Consider the following 26,324-nt stretch of genomic DNA (forward strand, 5'->3'; position numbering starts at 1 on the left):
GCCCTCCTGTGTAACATTTATCAGTAATACAACCTTACATGTTCTATGTGACCATTCAGTGAATATCTTCCTGCCCCTCTTACAGACTGTAGACACCAAGAGGCCAGACAACCATTGCTATTTTTCACACCATTTACTATTTACTCCCAATGCTTAATACCTAGCACTTACAAGCCAGATTGAATAAACATCTGTGAAAAAAAGTTAAGTAATAATTGTGATTTTTATTTTTATCTTGACTTTGGGAAGAACGCCTATAGCATCTCACCACTGAGTACATTCGCACTCAGCAGCTAGCAGAGATACTGTTTTTCGTGTAAAGGATGCCTTCTCCAGGTCCTAAATCAAGGTGTCACCACCGGGGCGCAGACGGAAGCCCTTGTCAGGTCACCGATCTCTGGCCTCTTCTCTGTCCCAGTCTGCACCCACAGTGCTTCACTTCAGATATCTACACCGCTCGAGAGGCAGCTCTGCGGTCCATTCCCTTCTGCCATTTGGCATTTGTTTCTGGCATCAAAATCTCTCGGCTCGGGCAGAGGCTTCAAATGAACTAGACGGAGAAGATCACTGTTTCCAAAACGATCATCTTTTTAAAGTGGGCTCTATCAGGAAAAAGCATCACTAGAAGGGTGGTGTGGAGTTTTCAGGCTCAGCTCTTCTTCTGTGACTAGACCCTCATATGCAGCTCGAAGGGAGAGCACAGCACTCCCCTCTTCAAGATGGCTGTGTCACCCTCTTCAGATGGCAAAGCATTTGTTGCTCCAATTTGGGCTTCTCAGCCTTCTCTGCCCAGCCTGTGGTCAATGCGATTTCTTCTAGTTTCCCAAGGGTTCAATTCCCTGCAAATGTGAGATTATAAAAGTTTATGTTATGGGGTTCTTTAAAGCAGGAGTTTTTAAATGATTTCAAGAACTGCTCTCTCCACACATGTGTAAATACCGAATAGTTTCTCTGGTGTGAATAATCTGCAATAATACATAAGATCCTAATAAGATTACTGACATTTAGAAATGGGAAGAAAGGAGCTAAAGGTGTAGGGAAGGTGGGATGGGTAGGGGAAGGGTTATGAGGGAAAAGAAAAAAATGTGAGATGACGAAAAGCTGGAAAAAAAGTGTTTTTAGATGGGGAGGGGAGGAGGGGGTGAAGGGAGGGCAGGGGTAAGGGGAAAAAATGAGAATCAAGACTTGTCATGTAGAGGTACAAGATCCCAACAATGAATGCAACTGTACTGTATCCCTAAAATGTACCAATAAACTCAATTAAAGCTGAAAAAAAAAAGAACTCTCTCAAGGAGGAGGAAGTCACAGATTTTTAACTCTCGACTGATTGGTACTCTCTCCTGATGGCAGGCATTGAGGAAAACAGGGAAGAAACAAATCTCTAGAAACTTGGAATTTACAGAAGAGGGAAGAAGGAGAGAAACTGACATCATAAGCAAGTACCACACTCTGGGACCTTCAGATCAGGGGCTGGGGCATAACCTCAATTTCTTTGTTCTCTAGGACTTAGGTAGCTCATTTATGGAAATGAAACATGCAAATTTTGTTGTGAGATAAACTGTCTCCTCCACTAAATTATCACAGCATTGTCCCATTAGGAAGCTGTGTTTATGCACAGTATCACGCTGCCCTGCATTTCACGGCCAGGAGCACTTTGGCTTTCCAGCAGCGGCTGATACTGAGAGATTTTACACTCTTGTTATCACACATCTGTAAAAGTGTCATGGAGGACTCAGTTCAGAACAGTACCACGATTGTCTTTATGGGACCTCAGGGGAGAAATTTCACAGTGTCTCATTTCTGGGAACTGGCGCTCTCTTGGAGAGCTGATGTGCTTTTATTCTGTGTGATCGAGTTTGGTAACTGATCCTCCTTCCCCTCACCTTGGCTTCTGGGAAATTCAGAGTTGACACTGCAGATCAATACATGTGGATAGGCAGAACATTAGAGTATGCAAGTGGGTGTGAGCAAGATTTTCACCTTGCAAGTCTTGCTGCACGACAGTAACAGGTGCCTTTACTGGTGTTTTATCTTTCTTTTTCTATTTTTCTTTCCATCTTTTTGCACCTTTGTAAACTACCCCAGATCTTTTTGGAAAGGTACTGAATATAAGCAATAAATAATCATCACCATACCCCTCCAGAGGATAATCTCAACAAAACTACAACTGAGTCAATGCCCAGAAACAATTTATAAAAAAGAGGAAACATCCAGAAATATCTAGATTCATGACTCTCTAATTGTGCCTTGCACCTACTGTTACATGCTGCTCACCACTTCCAGAACAATCAGCTCAGAGTGTGACTAGGATCCTGCCACTAGGATACAATACTTGATACTCACAACTTAAAGAGGAGAGGTTTTAAAATTTTGGCTCACAGTTTTTAGAGGATTCAGTCCACAGCCAGCTGGCTCCAAGACAGAAAGAACACGGTGGAAGGGCCTGGTGGAAGGCAGTTGCTCACATCATGGCAGACAGGAAGCGGAGAGAGAAGGGAGGAGCCAGAGAGGAAGATAAACCCTTCCAGGCCATGCCCCTAGTGACCGACCTTTTCCAATCAGAACCCCCCACCTAGTAGTAAGTCAGCTTTAGTGCCCCCATCAACTACCTTCCAAAGGTCCGACCTTTGAATGCTTGAAGCTTTGTGGGAGTCATCTAGGTCTAAGTCATAACGGAGGATAGAGGGCATAGCCCTGTGTCTGGCAGGTGGCAATAGGTGCTTGAAAACAAGAATGGTCTCCACATCAGAGCTCAGGTTTACGCCACCATCCCCTCCAGAAAGAAGGCATTACCCAACATTACAGGCTGAACGAATGGGCCTTGTGAGGACCGTAGGGCCAGGAGTAATTTGTTTGACCTCCAGCACCCTTTCTAAATGATCTTTAATTGGAGCCTTATGATTCCAATCCCCACAGAAATAAAACAGGTAGGGAAGATGGTCTCTACTACTCTTTTCCCACCTTTGCTTGGCCAGGAACAATGTAACTTGTCCCTTGGTAGGGGCAAGATAGGATGTCCCATGGTAGAATGTTGGGGGCCTCTCTGTGATGTGCACACCCATGCACAGACATTGGTCCCTAAATGTCCACGGGCAAGACATGTGCCGAGTAATACCACTCTCCATCTATGGAGGTTATGAAGCCCATGTACGCCAAAGGATCTCCCAAGTGAGCACAACTATAAGGCCACTGTGTTACTCTCCCATGTGCCAACTTGTGCACCAGGTTGCAAATAGGGATGCAAGAAAATGTTAAACGTGTGCTTATATTTTCATTCACTGTGTCTTTTGGGAGGACATGGATTTTACATAATTCAGTCTGGATAAGTCTAGGTCTGCAGATATGATAACTGCAGTATGATACACAGGTGTGAAAAGTCATGGACACCCATGACTGATATATAGTTCTGTCCCGGGGCACATTAGTTATGGTAGATTTGCTCCTATAGAATTAAACCCAACACACATTAGCTTAACACGGCTAAGGAATTAAACTCTTACAGGTGTTGGAGCAACAAAAATCAAAGGCTTTTTCTAGTTGGCAGTCCTGGGAAAGTGAATAAATACCCATGGTTCTCTCCTTCCTTGCTCATTCTGGGACCCAGAACTCCTTCCAAATTGTGGCCCTGCCATCACAAAAGCCTCACTGTCATCTGCGTTGGCTTGACAGAGAGGGATAAGTGGGAGGTCGCTCACACTAGAGGACTTTATAGGCCGGGCCTAGCAGAGGTTTGGCTTGGCCTAGATTTCCTCAGCTATAACTCAGGCTATAACAAGTCCACACCTAGCTGCAAAGTATCCTGGGAAGTGTAGTCTCACTGTGGTCCAGGAAGGTGAACATAAAGGATTTGGTGAACAACTGGCCATTTCTATTCACAGGAACAACAATTAGTTCCAATGAATGTTAAAAGAGGACATACTTGAGCTTAACTTTTACTGGTGCTGGGTATTGGACCCAGGGCCTTCTCCCTGGGCTATGTTCCAATCCTTCTCCCCACCCCAACCCTGCCTGTTTTTTTTTTAATTTTAAGACAGGGTCTCACTAGTTCACTAAGTTGCCCAGGCAGGACTCAAACATTCTAGCCTCCTGCCTCAGCCTCCTAGAGTGCTGGGATTGCAGGCATGTCAAAATTTTAAATGTCCCGCAGTGCAACACAGTGCCTTGGGCCATGTGAAAATATTCACATCGCCATACCACAGTAAGGTGTCCACATGGCAGGGTTACTACTATGATCCTTTCAGCCTAGAGTGCAGATTTTGTCATAAAACTAGAGGACCAGCACTGCCTCATGGTAACTTGGAGAACAAAGAGTTTCTTTGTGAAAAATGTCTTCATTCAAATCTCTACTTAAATATTTTCACTTCACAGAGGCCTTCCCTGACCGTCCTTTCTTATAAAGAATCTTTGTCTCCTCTGACGTCTTACCTGAATTTATTACCTGCTGTGCTGATTGTACTGAGTTTCCCATTCGCATTCCAGAGGGAGCCCACTTTGTTCTGTTGTTCGATGCCATTTACCTATTCCCGGCAGTACCTGGACACAGATGTTTACAAATATTGAATAAATAAATAGAAGATAAAAGCAGAAGCTTAAAGAATAAAAATATTGACCTACAGCACAATGTTCACACACATTTAATATAAAAAACAGCTGGAAAAACTTAAAGTTCTTCTAATTCAACATCTTCATTGTCTTGTTCTTTTTTTCCCCCCTCCTGCTACTGGGGATTGAACCCAAGCCTTTGTACTGAGCTACATTCCCAGTCCTTTTTAATTTTTATTTTGAGACAGGGTCTCACTGAGCCACTAAATCACCCAGACTGGACTGGAACTTTCGATCCTCCTGCCTCAGCCTCCCAGAGTGCTGGGATTACAGACACGCACCACCACACCCAGAGCTTCATTCTTTTGACATGACTGTCAGTCAAAACAAATCCTCTGAAAAAGGAAAAAGATATGGAGAGGAGAGTTCCCTAGGGTCTTTTGTGTAAGGGCACCAGCCACATTCAACGGCTCTGCATCCCATCACCTCCGAGGCTGCCTTGCAATATGGAGGTATAAGATCACAACACGTGAATTCTGAAGGACGCCGAACTCCAGCCCACTGGAGCAGATGTTAACGCAATAGCACGTGTGTGTGGATGGGAGGTTCTCAGTACCCGTGAGGCCTCTTGGCAGACTCCACGCTGCCATGAGTGAAGAATGATGTGTGCGTACAGGTGGGGTGTGGAAGAGAACCCTGGGACTGGGGACCAGCAAAGCTCAGAGCTTGCTTCTGCCTCGCAGTAATTATGCACAGTACAGGAAAACCTCTATACCCATCAGCCCTTACGACTCCTCGCCTCCAGACTAGGCCTGTGAATACTTCCCAGGTGCTGTAACTCACGAAGCAGTGTGTCTTTTTATTCATTTATTGAGACAGGGTCTCACTGTGCAGTTCAGGCTGACCTTGAACTCACTGCGTAGCCCAGGCTGGCCTTGAGCTCACAGCGATCCTCCTGCCTCAGCGCCTCCACTCCTGGCTAAAGTAATGTATCTCAGGGGACCCACAGCACAGCGGTAAGTCAGTGCTTATCACCTCAGAGCCAAATCCCCTTGGGACTTTGGGGATGGTGTCCGGCCTTGCTCCGTGACCCCAAGTACGTCCCAAAGCAGGTCACTCCTTGAGAAAGAAGATATTTCCAGGACCTCCTGATCCCCACAGTGCTGAGCACAGGCTGGGTGGAATGCAGAGCGTCAGCGACTGGCTCTTGATCATCAGATTGTAGCACGTCAGTGTTCCACAGGTTATCATTAGTCCCTCGTTTTCAGCTTTGCGCATACTAGAATTTACGTTGTACTCTAAAATGGGCGAAAGCCGCCAGGCGTGATGGCGCACGCCTGTGACGCCAGCACTCAGGAGGCCGAGGTAGGAGGATCGCCGAGAGCGTGAGGCCAGCCTGGGCTACACAGCGAGTTCAAGGCCAGCCAGTACTATGTAGTGAGAAGCAGTAAAATGCACAAAAGCATTCAGCTATTCTTTTGACCTAAACTCCACCATGAACAAGTAGACACCCTTTATCCCCGCTGTTCGGGAAAGGAATCGGGTGCCTAGTGATTAAGCGACCTGCTCCGGGTAGGGGCCTTCACACGTGACAGAGAATAACCCCAGCCCTGCAGTGACTCGAGGTCTGAGCCTGTGGCCCCCAGAAGAGCTCCCTGCATTGCCCTGGGGCACCATGGGAGCACAAAGGGACAGAATGCACATTCCTTCCTGGACTCTCGGCACCTTCTGGGACTGACAGGTGCCTGGGTGCGGGCAGAGTTCGCCGGCCTCCCGAGATGGCACGTTTCAGGCCTTTACATCACGTCTGTGAGATTAGCTTCCCTCTGTTAGGTAAAAATAGTCCTGCACTCAGAGAGCCATGGCAGGGCGCATGACGCCCTTATCTAGGCCATGCAGGCCTCCCTGCACTGAGTCCCACAGAGCGCCTGTCCTGGGAACCACTGAGCTCGGTTTGGAGCCCGGAAGCCAGAACGCTGGGTCGAACTGACCTCCTCTTCCTGACAGCTCCCAACCCTATCTTACCCCGCCAGTGTTTTCTTTGTAGGAGTAGAGCGCGCCATCCATTCTCTGAAAGGATCCCTGCCTCAGACTTAGAGATTCATTAACTGGACAAATGTTTGTTGCGTGCACTGGCTTCGTCTACGGCTCATAGAGAAATCAGGGAGCGGAGGAGACCATGATTCCTGTCCTAGCAGATCCTGCTTGTAGGAAAGGGAAATGAGCAGTCAATAATAGAGATCATAAATAAGGGGAGGGAGACACTGCTTGAAGCGGGTGTGTGCCAAGGCGGGAGTTGGAAGGGGACCAATGTGGGAGAGACAGTTTGCAACTGCAAGTAAGCAAACACCCTGCATTGCACAGGCGATTTCCTAGCGGAGGCTGTACAGCTACTGGAAGCAAGTCTCAGACATTGGGGACAATCAGTGCAGAGGTCTGTGACATCAAGATGCCTGGTACACTCGAGGCATTGAAGGAGGACAGGGCAGCAGGAGCAGGGTGAGTGACGGGTGCAAGGGAAAAAGTAGGACCACTTCCTTGAAAACCAAGCCACACAGGGTTGCCCCTTTGAGGGTTTGGATTTTATTCTGAATAAAGTAGGGAACCAGTGAAGAGGACTAAGAAAGGAGGGAAATAATCTGATGAGGTCAGAAATAATCTGACAGGTTGTTTTGGACAGGGTCTTGCTATGTAGTGCCTTGAACTCACTATGTAGCCCAGATCGGCTTCAAACTCTTGATCCTCCTGCCTCAGCCTCCCATGTACTGGGCATCTGGCTAATCTGACTGCTTTTAAACAGAGTAACTATTGACTCCTCTCTGAAGAATAGACTAAGGATATGGGTTAGGCTGGGAGGAGAAAGTGTAGCGGCAAAGAGACCAGTTAGGAAACCAGGGAGTCATGGGCAAGGTGGTGGAACAGGTGTGTAGGGTACGGAAAGATCTAACCACATTAGCACCCTGAGAAGTAAATGTTGTTATGCGCATTTGTTCCAGCAACCCATGCTGACTAAGACAAGACCAGGAGCCAGAGAGAAGTGAGGGGAGAGAGGACAGAGGGGGAGGACCAAGGACTGTGCCCTGGGCTTTCCCAAGGTCAGACTGCAGGAGAAGTGGGGACCTCAACAGAAGACACTGAGGAAGGGCAGGGAGGGTACAGGGTGGTAGGAAGATAGACGTGGAAGAAGATGATTCTACAAGCCAGGTGGAGGAGAATAAGAGCCAGGACCATGGTGCACACCTGGCACCCCAGGACTCAGGAGGCTGAGGCAGGAGAATCACAAGTTCAAGGCCAGCCTGGGAAGACCCTATCTCAAAAGAAAAGGGAAGAAGACAAAAAAGAAAGAGGAGGGGAAAAGAGAGAGAAGAGGCAAAGGAACAGGAGGAAGAGAAAGAGAGCGGAGAAAAAGAAGAGGAGGAGAAAGAAGAAGAAAAAAAAAGTGGAGATGGAAGAGGAGAAGGATGAGGACAGGAGAGAGAGGAGGGGGTGAGGAGGAGGAGGATGAAGAGAAAGAGGAAGAAGAGGAGGAAGAAGAGAGAAAGGAGGAAAAGGAGAATCTGGCACAAAAGTGGAAGACATGGCTTTAGATAGAGGCACTGCAGTTCATTTAGAATAAAAGCTTCCAAGGCCCTGTCTATAGTTTAGGGCTGAGTAACTCCCTCCAAGAGTAGCCAGTACTGTTGTAGGCTCTGCTGAGTTCTTCCTTCTGCAACTGCTTAGCGCTTCTGATGAAGTGCTGAAGTAGTTACAGGCAACATGCATGAGGCAGGCAAGATTAGGTTCAAATCCAGCTTGTCACAAATGTGATGTTTGGTTTGCGTCAAGATTCGTTGACCTTTGGCCTAGAGTTGATTCATGGGAGAGTATTCTAACATCTGTCCTTGTCCTTTAAATTCAAGCATGGTGCATGAATGAGTTAGAAGACGGAGCTCACGATGAAATAGTTTCATAAACTTTGGAGTTGGAAGAGCTGAGAATTCACCTCTTTATAGTCAATGAAGTATAGCATTAACCAGACTCCTTGAGCAAGGAATGAAACCTACTCACCTCTGTTGGACCACCATCCAGTCCAGGCCTGCACAGGCATAGGAGGTGTTCTGTTCAGTATCTTGTAAAGTCACTGTGTATTGTATAGTAGTAGTGTAGTATAGTAGGGACTGTTTATTGATAGGGAAAATGAAATCACTATGATTCGTGCCCTCCCAGACTCATTTCCCCCAGTTTCTCAGATAAAATTAGGCCATTCCTGCTGCCCCCTGATAGAGACGAAAGAGAAGATACCAATCTGGATGAAATGTTGATAACCATTTCTATACTACATATTTTAGTTGCTTTTCTCATTGGTGCAACAAAATACCCAACATCCACAAATTTAAGGAAGAGAGGATTATTTGCACTCACAGTTTGTAGAGGTTTTAGTCCTTAGTTGGCTGGCTCCAAAGCAGGGCAGCATGGAAGAAGGAAGCAGTGAGTCTTCCTCTCCCTTTTTATTCCATCCATTGTACAATCCTATTGGTTGGTGCCACCCACATCCAGGATGGGTCTTCCCTCTTCAGTAAATCCATCACCTACACCCAGAACTATGCTAAATAAATCAATGGACTGATCCACTATCACACACCCATGAGCCAGTCACTCCTGAAAGCCCCACCTATGAGCACAGGAGGCTTTCGGGGGGACAGCTTGATATAAGACACAGCACTGCAAAATCACCTTCTATTATTGAATAAAAATCATTTACTAGTAAGTGAATAAAACCGAATTCAATTTTTAAACCTTTTTATTAGTACATGTTTTCAACAAATCATGAATATATTCATCATGGGGAGTTGGTACCCATTGTATCTTAGTCCTCCTTATTTCCCCTTCCCTTTTACTCCATCCTTAGATCCCCTTCCCCTATGGGTCTACTTCCCTGTTTGCTGTCATTTTTTAACTTTGCTCTTTAAATTACTTATAATTGGAATTTCTCATGTAAGAGAAGCTGTATGATATTTCACCTTCTGTATCTGATTTATTTCACTTAGCATTATGATCTCAAGGTACATCCATTAAGCGCACATGGTACCTACTGATGGAGGTAAAACTGAGAGGAGAGATGCCAGTTATGGCCAAGCAGTGAATTTACCTTTAGGATGAAGCAGATGACAATGGTGATGATGGTGGGATGAGGAGGATGACAGTAATGATGAAGAAAGGGAAGAGGGAGGACTGGTGGCCATGCCCACAGCATCTCCGAAGGTGGTGTGTTCTTCTGGCTGAGGCAGTGGCATATGACGGAGCTAGAGTCAAGACTGGATTTAGCAGTCCTTTGACACATTAGTTGCTTATCCCAGGCTTTCCAGAAATCTCTCAGGTTCCTCATGGATATAACAAGAAGAAATATAATCCTTGCATACCTCACAGACTCGTGGTGAGGGCAGATTAGCTCATGGATGAGGATGAAAAGCAGTGTGTGAGTCTCACAGTTATGACCACCTGTCCCTTCTCCACCACACCACTTCATTCTGTAGAGCACATCTTCTTCTGCTGAGCCTTGTCCTTTAAAGGAGAGAAGCCAAGTAAAAAGTTACTCAGAATGGATTATTGTTGGTTCTGGTATCACTTTATAGGAGCAAATTGCATGCAGCTGATCTCAGGCTTGTCAGTGGGTTGTAGAAATGTTTGCTGCCCCTCTTATTGATTCCACTGGGGAGGAATTCATCACCAGACTCCTGCTCTGACTGAAGGCCACAGCCTCCCTCTTCCCTCATTGTAGCCCCTGGTCTCCTTACTACTGGGGCCCTAACCAGGTGGTCTCAAGTCAGTTCCTCCTGTGGCCAAACCCTAGCTCTGCACCCCAGCTTGAAGTCCTGTGAGCCCCTTGTTCAAGGGCCTTCTCTGGGCACTGATGAATCTTCCTGATCGATGTTTGGCACAGAAATTCCAGCTTGATGCTGAAATCAACTGGCATCCAAAAGCCCTGCCTTCCCTCCCCTCAATCCCGAGACCAATTCCTGACCATGTCGGTGCTGCCACACACAGGGTTTCCAGGCTCTTTGGGGACTCTGACATCTTCACCAGCACCCCTACACCCTGCTTCACCCAGCACCTGAAGTCCAAGAGCTGAATCTCACTCCTATGCCACAGCACAGGGTCAGGCATCATCTGTGTTGTTCCCTTGGACAGGGACAACTTTTGCTCAGCAAATAGCTCGCAGAATTTCCCACAATGCCCGGCGGCTTCCATGGTGATTGGGGTGGAGCTGCATTGACAGCTCATATCAGAGTGGTTGAAGAACGTCTATCAATTCAGGGCTGAGGCTGTCAGGGTCTTCGTATCACTTACATCACTTTCTTCCCAGCTCGAACAGTTCTCAGGGCTAGCAGTCCCCACAGCATGCCCACAAGTTAGGGTTAGGATGCAACCTGCAAATGACATCAGCCTTATTGTGTTTAGCAGTTACAGTTTCAGGGCCTCCCTTGGGGACAGCTAATGATAATGACTTTCACTGGTTCATCTGTGACTGACACTTGGCCAAGCACATGTCTTTAACACAGTTCTCCTCCGAGGTATGGAAAGGCTTCAAGGAAAACCTTCTTGTGAAAGAATTTCAGGACACGCTTCTGACTTGCTGTTATGAACAAAACTACCAGGAGAATGCATGCGCCTTTTATAAATCAAAGCTTCAAAGTCCTGCAATTATGTCACCAGTTACATCAACAAATGTTTTAAATTTACCTGGGTTTTTAGATAACAGAATGGAAGAACACCATGATGAGATTGTCTTAAGTTCTTTTTGTAGTGCTAGATGCCAGGGACACAAAATACAAACACCCTCTTTCTCAAAAATAAGATGTAGCTAGAAAATAAGCAACCCAGAAAACTAAAGATCGAAGTGCCAGCCCCAATGGCCTGCCCTCGCCTCTCCTGCTGTCTCTGTTCTCTGGCTCAGTGGCAGCTCTTTGAGGCAGCGGGGCCAGGATGGGCTGATGGGGCTGGAGATTTTGATCTCTAGTTTTCAAGGCTGATTGTTTTCTGGCTTGGACTTATTTTCAGGGAGACGTAGCATCACTTCCTGTAGTCAGATATCTATGGAAATGATGGCATTGCTTAATCATTTGCTTGTAACACCTTGTTGCCCGAAAAGCTTTCTGGTAAGCCTGCCCTTGCAGTACATCTCCCTAGCTTCTCTGCTATAAGAAGGTGCTAACCCTTCCTCGGGTCTGTAAGGCTGACAAGGATCACAAAAGATTCTGCGAAAATGTTACATAAAGCTAGAGAAGAAGAGGCGATCTTTGCAGCCTCTTCCCAGAAATGACATCTATTGGGACCATACGGCCCAGAGTGCTCTCGGGGACCACGCCAAGCATCTACTCAGCACACACCTTGTGGCAGCCCCTTTGCTGAGAGCTCTCATCCCAGCCCTGCAGCAGACTGAGAAGCAGACATGCTACCACTTTCGTCCAAGGGAGACACTGCCTCTCAGAGGGTCTGGACACAAGGCCGGTCATGTCGCAGCGCCACGCTTTCTGCATGACATCATGTGCCTTCCATTCAGTTCCTGCGCCACTGGCCAGGAGCCTTGGAGACATCTGGCTCTGGACAGAGGAAGAAGGGGCAAAACAAGGTGCCCTACTAAGTGCTAGGCTGGGTTGGGGCCTCTCCTAGCTCTCCTTGCTGCCTGGCCTCAACCTTGGCCCTCCAGTGACCCTGGGGATCACTACCAGGTCCCATGTGCATCCTTTATAATGTGATAGCTGCCACCAAACTTCTTTGTAATGAAATGTTTGGGGCCACTCAATCAGATGTTCGGGTTCGATAAGAAATGGATGCCTCTTTATTCAAAGCTCTATGGGGATCTTGGAAAACATCACCCTACTCTGAAAAATGAGGGATTTTAAAGATTTTAGGGGAAAAAAGGCCCCAATGATTTGAGAACTTCTGTATCTGTCACTTGGCCTAGCTCCTTCCCAATGGGGCCACCCCGGTAACAAAAGCACCCCCTCCCTCTTCCCAGCGGCTTTCAGGAGAGGCCAGAGGAGGGATTGGTAGGCTCTGGTTTTAAGGGTTTTGTTTTGGGGGAGTGTTCTTTTTTTTTCCTTGCACTCAGAGAATAAGTTAATTATGATTGGTTAAAATTTGTGGGTTTTTGCTTTTATCCCTGAACCACAATTAGAGCTCCTGACAGCCTCCTGGCCCTCAGAAATTCCAGCTGGTATAATAATTGATAACCGTGGTTATGAATAGATTGGAAACAAGACTGTGAAAGAATGTTCAGCCACTTCAGAGGGCCATTTATAGCGCGCTGAAGGGAAAGGAGAAATTCAGGCCTGGAAAGCTTAGAAACAGAACGAGTTTTTATCAGTTTCCTTGACGCTGGCAGATCAAAGCCTGGGTTGTGCTTTCTAACGGTGGCAGATAATGGGGTGGCTGCTAATTCATTCTGCTGCCGGCGCAGAGGCCTATTCAGAAGGGTAAACTGGGGAGTTTTCATAGCTCTGCTTTGTAGTCTTTATCATAGTACCAATGCAAGAATCACCTTTTTATTTTAATGAGGCATTTGAAAAGTATTTGATTCCCTCTGGCTAGGGGCTCTTTCCCCCGGCTGAGACTGTAAGAAAGCACTGCCCAAGGGAGCCTCATTTTCTGAAAGCAATAGTATGCGTGTCCAACCCACCTGCCCCCCTTGTCACTTTAATAATTTCAATGTGAGAAAAAGCTGGGCGAGTGGGGAAGGAACACAGCGAGATGGCCATGAAATCAGAGCTGTTTTCGTTTGCTTTCTTTCTGAGTAGGCGGTTGGCTGGAGAGACACAATTTCAAATCCCTCGTGTGACTCCAGGAATAGCCTGATGACTCCCCGAAGCTGCCCCATGAGTGGAAGAAGGAATGGCCACCAGGTCACCTCACTGCTGTCTTGTCTAAAGTGCCCGAAGTGTCTAAAATAGAGGCATTTGAAAGCATTTGATGATTGAGATTGACAAAATCAATGAGTGATCCCCACTGAGCCTCCCAGAATTCCCTTAAGTGTTGTATCAGTCAGCTTTACGTCACTGTGGCAAAATGCCTGCCATAACTTACAGGAGGAAAGAGTTATTGTAAATCACACTTTCAGATATTTCAGACCAGGGTCAGCCAGCTCCACGACTCTCAGCCAATGAGGGGCAGAAACACCATGGGGAAAGGGCACAGCAGAGGAAGGTTGCTCACCTCATGGCAGCCAGGAAGCAGAGATGGAATAAAAGAGCCAGAGAGGAAGGGGCCAGGGTCAAGATATAGCCCCCAAGGCCCTGCTCTCTTGATCCACTACTTACAGCTGGGCCCCATCTTCTGTTTCCTGCTCCTCCCAATGATGCCATCGAATTATGATCCCATCAGTACATTGTGATCCGTTTCCTTCCCCCAGTGCCTATCAGCAACCAAGCCTTAAGCACCGTGACTCTTTGGGGAGACAAACTGCATCCCAATCATGACAGCCATGTTGTTTAGATATTTTCAATACTGTAAATTTTGTTTAGCACTGTTATGGGCTGAATCCTCTCTCTCTGTTGAAGTTCTAGCCTGCAGCACTTCAGAATGTGGCTGCATCTAGAGGTAGGGTCTTTAGGGAGGCCGCTAGCCATAATGCTAAGTAAAATAAATCAGACACGGGATGTTAAATATCACACAGTTTCTCTTATATGGGAAACCCAATGTATAAATCATCTATAAAGCCAAAGGAATGAGAAGTGGCAGGAAACAGGTAGGCAGACTTTGTGGAAATGGGAAGAGGCTCTGAGAGTGGGGAAGACAAGAAGGAGGAGCGGGGAGGGAGAAATAAAGATAAGTAAGATGTGTTATGCATACATACCTATCCCCCATGATGAATGCATTTATATTTAATTAATTAATTTTTTTATTTATTGGTTCTGGGGATCGAACTTGGGACGTTGCACTTGCAAGGCAGGCAGCAGCACCACTGAGCTAAATCCCTGGCCCTGCATTTATTATGTATTACAAAGGTATACCGATGAAAAATTTTAAGAAGAGAGAAGCAAAGTAGGTAAAATCTATTTTCTCCCTTCTCAAGCACTCTTAGTCATTAGAAGAAGTAAAATGTTGGATATTACCATTCCTGGAACTACAAAGATGTGCAAAAATGTAAAAGTAAATATAAAATAAAGTAAGGTGATTTAGGTGTACCCTGATCCTCCCTGCATGGAGAGAGGATCAGCATACCTGCACACAGAGCAGAGACCATGTGAAGACACACAGAGGACATGGGCTCTACAAGTCACAGAGGTAGGCCTCAGAGAAACCCCTTCTGTTGTCCATCCTGTTGATCGGCCCCTGTTCCAGATCAGATTGGGGTTAGGGGTGGGGTTAAGCCTAACATCCTGGCCATGACTGACAGGTCACGTCCTGTCGACCAGTCTCCATTCGGATCAGGTTACATCCTGTTTCCCGTCTTCATTCCAGCTCTTTGTAATTTGACAGGTCACATCCTATTTACCAGCCGGTCTGCCCATGCCCTGATCGCCTGCCTTGTGGAGGATGTGGTGAGGACTAAGATTCACCTCCTCTGTGTCGTTGTCTTTAGTTTACAAATTCTAACACACTGGGTTTTCTCAGAACTGCAGAAGGAAGATGTGGGATGAGGAACCAGATTTGCCACACAGGTCTTTGGAGCCAGGGCCATATCCTCTTGAAGTTCTCTCCTCTAGAAAATTCTGAGCATTAATAAAAATGTCCTACAATGGAGGAATGTTGCACATTCGTCCTTGCCCCTCGATTTCCACTGGTTGGATTTAGAGCAGCCTGCAGTCTCTCTCCTCACCTCCTCTCAGAGGCCCTCGAGATGCAATGCTTACCTTGTAAGGTGGTGTACATTTATAATCCCAGCACCCAGGAGGCTGAGGCAGGAAAATTGCCTCAAGTTTGAGACCAGCTAGTTCTACACAGTGAGCTCAAATCCAGCCTGGACTACATAAGGAGACCCTGTCTCAAAACAACAACAACAACAACAACAACAACAAAACACCTGAGTTTATTCCTGGTACCAAAAAAAGAGAGAAAGAAAGAAAGAAAGAAAGAAAGAAAGAAAGAAAGAAAGAAAGAAAGAAAAAGAAAGAAAGAAAGAAAGAAAGAAAGAAAGAAAGAAAGAAAGAAAGAAAGAAAAGAAGAAAGGAAAGAGAAGACATAATGTTTCCATTGCCCCAGAACAGGCTCTAAGTATAGGGCCTCAAATAAACCACCTACAGTCATTCAGATTTCAGGAGGAATTTTTTTTTTTAAATAGGCCAATGATTCTTGCTTTTGGACCACCAGGGGCAGATGCTCTGGCTCTGTTCCGGCCGACCCTAGCAGCTGACCACATCCAAAGTGACTTGCTCCACCTCCAATGAGGAGCACAGCCTGCACCGCTGAGAGGTGCAGACACACACTGCCTGAGCCCCAGAGGTCCTGGGCCTGCTCCCCAAGCTGTAGCCCCCAGGAGAACATCAGGGTCCCAGTGTCAGTTGGGAATAAATGCCAAGCTACCCAGGTGTTGTCCCCAAGCCCCTCTTGAGGAGCCTCTTTCTCCACCCATCTCCACCGCAGCTCAACTGCAAGCTGCCTGTTGCCACAAACCTTGTCACCTCCACCCAGAGCCCAGCAGGAAAAACAGATCCCTTGGGTGTGGAAGAAGCTCGGCTTTTCCTACCAATCCCATGAGAAGGAAGCAAAAGGATAAGCAAACCAAATCTTGAATCTTTTCTCCATCCTCCGCACCAAGTCGGGTAGCAAGGAGTGTGCATGATCTACCTCTTCCCAAGTCCAGGTACACACAAGAAACCATTTACTGAGCTTTCAGTTGGATGGGAAGAAATGATTGAGAAAATCAAAACACAGAAAGTAGTTCATGAGAATGGACATAATTACAATTATTCACAAGAAAACCTGATCTCTTACAGCAAAAGTATAGCTGTCTCTGAAAATTTCTCAGTAGCAGTCGGGCTAACTAAAAGTACAAAAGATTATAAATAAATCAGAATGTGAACACATTGATAATGCGATATTCATGTGCAGGCACTAAAGCACTTGAAAACCCTCACAAACTCTAAGCCTCTGCCTCCCATTAGAGCCCTGGTACCTAAGAACTGAAATTCAGCCCACCAATGCTTGGTTAGCATAAGTAGAATGATGTAAAGTAGGCACCTTGCTGAACTCCAGGAGAGAAGGGGCACCTATGTGCAAATTCCCTGGACAGTGTTAGGATTCTGACACTTAATCCTGACTCCTAATCCTGATCTTCTGTGCCCATGATTCTTCTGTTGGTATCTTTTTAAAAAAATATATATTGACGCTACATCTAATTATAATCAAGCAATAGGTCTTGCTGGTCGAGAAACATTCTGTAACCCACTGTGCAATGAATATTTATGTCACTGCTCTAAGAATTGCAGGTGGTCTTTTGCCTTAGAGCGATTTGTTAGGAAACGATGTCTCTCAACCTTGACTGAGTACACGATGATGAAAGGCCTTGTACTCTGTCTCTGTCCTTTGGTGGTCAGCCCACGGTTGGGCATGGTCGATGGACTTTGGGGTGAATAGGTGGCCTAATGGATGAATGCATCTGTGGCAGGGTGTTTGGATAGAGGAGTGGACAGGTGACCAGATGGATGGAAGAATAAATGTTACTGGAATCCTGATTCTATCTGGACTTTAGAAAGAAACTCAATAGGAAAACAAACAAACAAACCAAGCACTTTGACTTGCACCCATGATGGATGGTGTAGAATTTCCCACAGTGATAAAGCAGGTGGCTTGGAAGAATCCAGCCAATGTCTTCTTTTCTGGCCACACACCACCTAACGTTGCCACAGAGTTACAAAATACCGGCTACCTCGCTTGATGGGGAAACCATGTTTCCTGGGGATCCAATGGGAGTGTTTCTCAGGAACCCAACCAGCGTGCTGACCGAGAGCTGCACCACAGTGCCCAGTATTTGGGGCAACTGCACACCAGAACACACCTAGGACTGACATTGCACAAAGCTCAGATACATCTGCCAGGAAATCCAGGAGGACTTCGCGTTCTGCTCACACTAGGAAATCTGACTGCAGATCAGCATTGGAAGCCTGACGGAACCACGTATTAGCTGTGTGACCTCTGGCCCGGCTTATCCTCTTTGACACTGGTGTCCCCATCTGTCAAGTGAGGATAATAATTTCTGCCCTGCGCAGCTGACAGGGTTGGTGTGAGGAGATTGACAGCCACAAAAGCTTTTTGTGTGTGATAAAGTACGAGCTGAATGACCATACAGAGTGGGCAGCTATCCTTGGCCTCTCTCTGGCCCCCCTTGGAAATGCTACTCCCATTCTAACTTGGGGGGGTCCAGATGTCTACAGGCCAGCTTCGTGGTTTCACAGACTCAGCCTCACTCTGCCACTCTGGCAGACACAGGGACGGACATCGGATCCGTGGGTTCATATGGCCTTCCTCCCAAGGGCAGCGTCGATGAGGACCAAGAGAGAGACCCATTCCCGCGTGACAGTGACACGCGGATGTGTGAGCCCTAGGGACGCCAGCAGGCATGATTTGGGGGCAGAGGCCAGAAGGGAAGAAGATACACTGCACCCCAGCAGCTGAGGACCGGGTTGCAGATGTCCCTGAGAGCCAGGAAGCACGCGTCACAGTGCCCAGGAAGCCAGCAGCGCTCTCTCTGCCTGCAAACCAAATGTGTCTGGAGCCACAGAGTCACCAACAATGGGCCCCGCTTCCCCGGAAGCTGCATGGAGAGGAGGGTGCTTTAGAGTCGCTTCACATTTGGTTCCTGGGCATAGCGGGATCACAAGCAGCATCAGTTTGATAAAGCATTGCATTATTCCGATGACGATCTGTACTGGTACAGAATGAGCTGTAATTATCAGCAGGCAGAATCAGAAAGCTCTTAAAGAACAACAAAGCCTTCTTGGAGTCTTCCTCTCTCCACACCAAGCACACACATCTCCATAATCTGTCAGCTAAAAGCAAATGATTGCGAACAGTACTGGCAGAAAAATGCCAATGGCTGGTCATTTTATTTATTTATTTTTAATTTTTTTGGTACCGCGGATTGAACTCGGGTCCTTGTGCTTGCAAGGCAGGCCACTGAACCGCTGAGCTAAATCCCCGGCCCTGGCTGGTCATTTTAAAGTCAATCTTTCAGCCGGGCGTGGTGGCACACGCCTGTCATCCCAGCACTCGGGAGGCTGAGGCAGGATCACTGTGAGTTCGAGACCAGCCTGGGCAACATAGTGAGTTCCAGGTCAGTCTCAACTACATAGTGAGGCCCTGTCTCCAAAAAAACAGACAATAAATCAATCAATAAATAAAGTCAATCTTTCTATGACAGAAGTGATGTTTTTACCATGGTGGGAACCAGGGGTGCTGGAGAACTAAGCTCAGATGTGAAACCTGGTTTCATAGTTGGTAAGTTAAACTCTCAAATCCTCAGTGTCCACACCTGTGAGAATGGGTTTGCATCAGGGTTTGTGTACACACGGTATACACACAGCGTCGAGACTGCCTTTCCATGGATGGCACTGGGCAGCAGCACTCACTGAACTTTCTATCACACCTCATTAAGACCCTCAGGAAAGAGGGCCCCAGAGCTGCTGCAGGAAGTGGCGAGGACGGTGGGAGGAGTGCGTGCAGAGTGAGGGGAGAATCAAGGGATCCGTATTTCTGTCTTTCATTGTCACAAATGCTTTTTTTAAAAAAATGTAAATATTCCCAATACTTTTTGATTCCACCACGTACCAAAGGGCTGCAATTTCCTCAGCATTAAGTTCTCAGGAGCATGCGATTCAACCCCCATGGCACCCTTGTCAGTGAGCTCTGCAGCACTTCACCTGGCTTTCACCGGAAGTGCTTTATTACCAGCGAGCAGTGCATTCCCCCTTTTTCCTGCCTCCAGTCCCACCCGGCAACAGCCTGCAGCTTCCCAACCTTCCTCTCTGTAAGCACAGGAAAATCGTTGTCAGGGCAATTGTCAGGGTCCCACTGCTTTGAAGAGCTGAGCTTATCTTTATGGCGCCTGCTGGGCCTGGCTGAGTATAAGAAAGGTGAGGGCCCTTCCAGTCTCCCTGGGAAAGAGGGAGGGGAAGGAAATGAAGGGGAATTGCAGGAAGAGAGACTTTTGTCCAATAAACATGGCAGCTTCCCAGCATGGAGCTCAGCTGGCGGGTTCTGCACTCAGCTGTGCTGAGGGCTTCTGCAATCCCAGCTCTTGGGGCTGCAGGAGCTGATCCCAGGCTCTCAAGCAAGGCCTACATGGGATCAACATGAGCCAACATGGTCCCTTCCATGGAGCCCATGCCAGGGGCTCTGCCTCTCTACTCCTACCTGTCGGCAGGCGTGCTCGCGCCCGGCACATGGGAATTGGGGGCCCTGGTTTACTCCAAGGGAGACTCACCGAACACATGGGCATTGCAGTGTAATTCAAAACTGGGATTAGCATGGAACAAGCATGTGCTGATATTTATAGCCACAGAGAACATGCATGTTGCATATTTATTAAGGTCTGTGTATAATATAAGGCTTTCATTACATTAGACCCAATGAGCACCGGATGTCCAGGGGGCACACAAAGTAAACGGGCACATGCTGAGCCGTTATGTAAGTATATACAATATCTGCAGGTCATGAGGTCAAAAATAGTCATTATATTACGCATATTTACAGATATGCATCGATTACACAGCAGTGGTGGGGAGCCTATGGCCTGCATGCTGCAGCAAGCTGTGTGTATCATTGAAAGCTCTAAAAAGTCCTTCACCACTGGCATGTAGCATTTCTATAAACACCTCCACCTCCATGCGTGGACACAGACCTATAACCTTATGTCTGATTCATAAAACTTATGTCTGGCTTACACTTTGAAATCTCGACCTACTCAGTCTACTTATAAAAATGGAAGCAACCCTTATATAAATTGAGTGTGATAATGTGACTTTAATATCATACCAAGAAACAGTAAAAATCCACGGTGAATTAAATTAAGGCAGAATGGATAAAATAGCTCCTCTCTTCATTGTATGTTTTCATTTTTTTGTAAATCATAGGAACCCAATGTTATATGAACTTCTAATGCTTTTCTTCACTCAAGTATAAAGTGTGATCACACATATGGTGAATGCTTAAGTTTTAAAAATTTTAGTATAATAAAAGACACCTTGGTGTTAATGTCAGTCAAAATCCTTCCCTCTCTTCACCCACACTCATCCCATCGCTGTCCTGGCTGCCTCGATGTCCTGAATGGATTCAAAATATCTCCCTTTCTTGGTCCCTGTGACTTTGGCAAAGAGCAGGAAGTCACCTGATGCCACATCCGGCGACTGAGGTGGACGAGGACACAGCGTCGCGTCTTTAGAGCCCGCCTTCCCACTGGATGGCGCTCGGCAGGAGTCACTATTTTTTATCACACCTGGGAAGACACTGAAAAGAGGACCCCAGAGCTGCTGCAGACAGTGGCGAGGACGATGGGACAAGTATGCTCGAAATGAAGAGGAGTATTTTGAGGAGGAATCATGGCAATGGGACTTTTTACTGTAATCACTTTTTAAATTTAAACATTCACTGTATATTTTGGTCACCCTTGAAATAATATCAGTGCTAACAGATGATACGGTTTCACATCTCCTGTGGACCGGGTAGGATGCTGGGCACATCCCAGACGCTGTGTCTTTAAGCCTCCGTGTGATCATGCCCGTTCAGATTGTAGAATTCCCATCTTACAGGTTAGGAAGCAGGCTCAGCGAAGTTCAGAGAAGCCCACGTCGGATCTCGTGTGGCTGTGATTTGAAGTCCCGAATGGAAGAGCACTGCTGCTCCCTTCCACACCGCACTACTCACCACTGACCCTGTCCTTCACTGACCACTGCCTGTGGCCTGTGACCTCCTGGACAATGGCCCTGCGGTCACCTGTGCGGCCAGAGGAAAACAGCAGTAATCAGGCCAGGGTGCTGGTATTTTACTGGCTGAATCACGCTGGATTTGTTAACAATTCAAGACAAATGCACACTATGCAATCGAGAAACTGCTGGAAAAATGGTCATGTAGGGAGTAACCCCCTGTATGTCCAAGAAAGCATAAAAATAAGACTTAAAAAAGTAGTAATTTAGTCTTCACGTGGTGGGAGCATATTTCTGTTTTAAAAGCTCTTCAAATAAAAATCAATAGAACACATTCTATTTTAAATTTTGTAATAGTACGTGTTTGCAGTGCATAATGATTCCATTCCTTACAGGGTCTTGGCACATGTACACAGCACATCTTAATTCTTTTTCATCCCCGCTCCTCCCCTCTCCCTCCTAAGCGGTCAGATTTTACTGTAAGACTGTTCACTATTTTTTAATACCTGTTTCAACTCTCACCAAAATAAGAGAATCGAACCCTCTCTGTGCTCCATGCTGTGCGCATCTGGATGGGGAGACTGCTTTGCAAATACTGCTTCTCTCAGAACCTTCATCTTTTTACTACAGAAAACAATTAGGAAGCGGGGCTGGGGGACCTCTGACGCCCGCTCCTCCAGGAAGCTCCACCACACCTTCGGCCCACTTCACCCCTTCTAAAGCACCTGTGCAGACCGAGACTGGAGGGACAGGAAGAGATTGCGTGGGTGGCTGCAGGCGCCAGGCACAAAGGGCACGTCTCGAACGGAGTGCGAGGTGGGCTGTGACAGCGCTGTGTGCACGGGGCTGCGTGGGCTTCCGGGAGACAGAGGCCGCTCAAACGAGGGCTACACACCCAAAGAAGAAGTGTCCGGTCCGTCTCAAGCAGACCTGTACTCCGAGGGAAACCCGAGTGGACACACGCCAACTTCTGGGGCCTCCACAACACCTCACAAGGCCACGATTCGTCTGAAGGTCAAACACTGCCGAGCCACAGCCTCCCAAGGTTAAAGATGGAAAGCGCTCCATCTATCCCTCCCCAACCTCCCCACGGGCGGGGGAGCGAGTGTGTTGCACAAGTGTTATGTGGTGTGGGTGTGCATGTGGCGTGTGCTGCGTGCGAGTTGTGTTCACTGTACGCTGTGCAGCAGGGGAAGCGTCTGCAGACATCCTGTGTCCTGCAGTGGGTGTGACCTGTCTTCTTTGGAGCCCCGCAGTGTCTTTGCACATCACTCCCGCAACACACAGTTCCAACACCAGGCTCCCTGCGGCGCTCCTTTGCCACAGGGTGTCCGCACTGAGACAGGACTGGCAGAAGCAGCAGTTAAGTGACCTGGAAAAAGACTGCACATACCCCAGGCACCGTGCAAAACGCTGCGGCTAACATACTCGGAGCCCAGCGGGGGAATCAGACTCACTGCCCCACCCATGCCTGGTGCCCAACAGGGTGTCGGGGCCCCAGGGGCTCAGGCAGCTTCTGCACAGGAGGAGGCCATCGGCTTGGGTCTGCAAAGACCTGCTAGAATTTCCAGGCACATTTGTTCACCTGTTCCCACTGGTACCCCGCTAGGTGCTAGGGATGAGATGGGGTGGGCAGACCAGCAACTGTGCAGATCTGCTCTGCAGAGAAGGCCCCGCAAGAGAAGCCTGGGCTGCCGGCCACCAGCTGTCCATTCCTCAGCGCCTGGCCCTGAAGGCTGGGCAGGCTCCACCCCAAAACCTGCTCTGACTGTCTGCGTATTCCCTTCCAGTCATCTCACTCCTTTGCCCAGGGACTCCAAAGAACCCGGAAAACGAAACTGATTACGCTGCAAACACTGTCGGAAAGTCAGGGACCAATGTTCACACCAACTCTTGCATGCAGTGGTGGTCAAAATGACCACAAATGTAACAATAGGTTGCCAGCTTTTTGTTTTTCTACTAGGGATTTAACAACTCAAGGCCTTCACCCCAAGCTCTGTAGCCACCCCATGCCCCTTTTTGAGTGATTAAGTTGCTCAAGCTGTGCTCAAACTTGTGATCCTCCTGCCTCAGCTTCCCAGAGTACTAGGATTGCAGGCGTACACTGATAGGCCCATCATACCCTCAGCTTTGATGGCATCAAGCACTTCTGTGCCCATTTTCCCTTACTCACTTTCCATTAATCTCAGAGGCCCAGGACAAAGAGATTCTTGCTGAAGTGCCTGGCACGCCTCCCTCTCAGACCCATTGCAGGACAGGTGTCCCTTGTGCTCTGCTGCACCCAGGTCTGGGACAAGCTGCCCCCGCCTGCTTTGCCCTGCACCTGGCAGCACTGCCTTCCCCTCTCAGGTCTGAGCCACCGCCTTGTGTGGCCCTGCGGGTCTTTCCACGTGTGCCAGTGAGCAGGGAGGATGACGCCCGCTTCGGGGGCTGCGTGCCCACCTGAGTGTCCACGCAAACCTGCAGAGTGGGGGCTGGAAGTGCGCGTGTGTGCACAGTAAGCCCTGTGCTGCGGAGTGTGGGCGGTGTGTAGGTGTCCCTGAGATGTGTGTGTGTCAGGTGTGTGAACAAGTGTGCAGGCATCCTTGTTGGGGAGGCGTGCAGATCACTGCTGACCTGGCTCTCCCGAGAGCCGCGCAGACAGCTGAGGCAGGCAGCGCAAACACAAGTGAGAGAGACGCCTGGGAGGACGTCGTGCGTCGTGCCCGGCCCTACTCCTGTGCGCGGTGAGAAACAGCAGAGCCACGCATATCAGCGCCTCTCCCTCAGAACCAGGGACCCATGGAAGGTCAGAAAGGCCAGGCAGAGAGTGCGGAGGGGGCAGACAGCTCGGCCTGGACGTGCCGTGCAATCGGGCAGCGGGGTGCTGGGGAGGGCGCTGCGAGGAGCCACGGTGCGGAGAGGGTGTGAGGATGAGCTTGCTGCGCTGTGCCTGATTAGTGTGTGGACACGTGTGTGTGTGCACTGTGCTGTGCACACGTGTGTTGTACATGTGTTATACGGCAATGCATCATGTGTTCTATGCTGTGTATGTGTTGTGTGCTTGCATGCATGCATTGCGGTGTGGCATGAGCACATGTGTTCGTGTGTGTTGCGTGGTGTTCTATGTGTCGTATGTTGCACGGTTGTGCATGTGATGTGAGTGGTGTGTGCGTGTCTATGTTGTGTGGCATGTGTGTGTTTGTATTGTTCACACAAGCCCTGCCCACAGGCCCCCACATCCCTGTCCCTCCTCTTTCTCCTTCCATTTCCACTCCCCCGAGCAGAGTTAGTGCTTGCTTCCAGCCCCCTGAGTCATGCTTAGCCCCGTTCCCCTCCGTGCCTCCCGGCAAGAGGACAGCCTGTTATTCCGTGTGGCCCCTCATCCATTGTCACAGGCCTGGCTCAGGACACCAGTAGCCACCGCTTCTCCAGGCAGGCGGGCCTTTGTTCCAAGCCAGTTAAACCGCTTTTGTGTGTGGGTTTGCCTTGAACAAAACCCTGCTCAAACGGTGCAGACCTGACCAGAAGCCCAACTTTCACATTACAGCCTGGACTCGGCCAGTGGGGAGGAGAAACGCAGCTTCCTGTGCACTTCCCAGAGCCTCTCTGAGTAGCCCTGAGCCCCCTCGCAGGCCTCCATCCCCATGGAGGGACAGCAGATAAAAGGCCAAGGGCACACCATTCTCTCAGAAACTGATGCAAATAAACAACCTTGGTGATTAAAGCAATAGAAATCCTGGAAGATTGATGGCTTGGAAAGTGCTGCTGGGAGAAGGAATAACTTCCCCCTTGTTTCCAAAAGCTAATATTTGTCCACATTGGCTGCCTTGTAGGGAAAAGTGCAGCCTCTTTTCGTCCTGTGTATCGGTCCGAGACAAACAGCCTCCACCCAGTTATTACCTGAACTTTAAACCCATTTGTGAGCGACAGGCTGCGGGTCAGCACCTGCCCATTGGTCAGGCTCGGGCCAGAGCCTGCCCGCCCAGCCATGGACAGCACAGAACCACCTCCTGAAGGCCTCAACCAGCTCCAGGCTCTTTGCAGCAGCCCCAGGTCCCTGAAATGTTCTCAATGGCCACACTCATTCTGCCTGCAAGCAAAACTCTGTCCATGACTACCACACAGTGATCTTCTGCCCGTGATGGCCTCGCTTGCTCAGTCCTGGCTGTCCCGGGGCCAGTGGTTACCTGACCGCCCAAGGGCTCCATTGCTGGGTGGATTTCCACCTTCAGGGACTGTCCCTGCTTAGCATGGGACCGACCAGCCCAGCACCATAGTCAGGGTCTCTGGAAAGAATCGGGCTTTACACAGCCATTCTAGGAGCCAGAGAAGAATAACTCGTTGCCAAGTTACCACGGCAAGGGGGCTGAATCCCTCTCCTGCACACTCATGCTCACATCCCGCTTCTTCCCCAGACCTGAGGGCCAATGGACTCACATCCTCAGCAGCTGCTCCCCATCCTGAACACCGTCCTGCCCCGAAGATCCTAACTCCCACGTCTCAGGGTTGCTGTTCGCTCCAGGACAGCCTTCACCCGCTGACTCAGCTGCGCAGGGTCTTCCGGTTACAGTGACTTCCCTTCCGTCTCAACTCCGCCACCCACTCCCATGGCTGCACAAGGGCCAGCCACTCCCTGGCATTGCTCCAGCTGGGAAACCCAGAATGCAGTCCTGTCTGTCTCTGACTGCACCTGCCAAAGTCCGCCAGCTGCTTCTTGGCTCGTCCCACTACGACTAGTGACGACTAGTGCTTGGTTTTATGGACACCCAGCATTGTCCTGACTTTGGTTGTTCTTTATCCTCAGTTGGAGACACGGAAACCCTGAGTGCAGCCGTCATCTTTTCTGCACCACACCTGAGTATGATGTATCCGTGTAGAAAAGGACAGCTGGGTGACTGACCCTGCCTCAGTCTCTCTCTCCCTCTGGGTCTGTGATGCTACTGGAAATTTCGCCACACTTCC

At 48.4% G+C, this 26,324-nt stretch overlaps 2 long non-coding RNA genes across 2 annotated transcripts; one reads left to right on the forward strand and one right to left on the reverse strand.

The window, feature by feature from the left end:
* Positions 1–240: 240 nt before the first annotated feature.
* On the reverse strand, positions 241–25,990 carry LOC104865503. The gene is made up of 5 exons (XR_781172.1): positions 25,800–25,990; positions 10,870–10,949; positions 9,671–10,083; positions 4,426–4,533; positions 241–839 (listed from the first exon to the last, which is right to left on the reverse strand). It is a non-coding gene; the product is annotated as an uncharacterized LOC104865503 (long non-coding RNA).
* Positions 13,970–15,288, forward strand: LOC104865502. Its single transcript, XR_781171.2, has 4 exons — positions 13,970–14,266; positions 14,594–14,805; positions 15,001–15,062; positions 15,136–15,288. It is a non-coding gene; the product is annotated as an uncharacterized LOC104865502 (long non-coding RNA).
* Positions 25,991–26,324: the final 334 nt, after the last annotated feature.

Source organism: Fukomys damarensis, unplaced genomic scaffold, assembly GCF_012274545.1.
Source record: "Fukomys damarensis isolate Sample0158 unplaced genomic scaffold, DMR_v1.0_HiC HiC_scaffold_25, whole genome shotgun sequence".
Classification (NCBI taxonomy): Eukaryota; Metazoa; Chordata; class Mammalia; order Rodentia; family Bathyergidae; genus Fukomys; species Fukomys damarensis.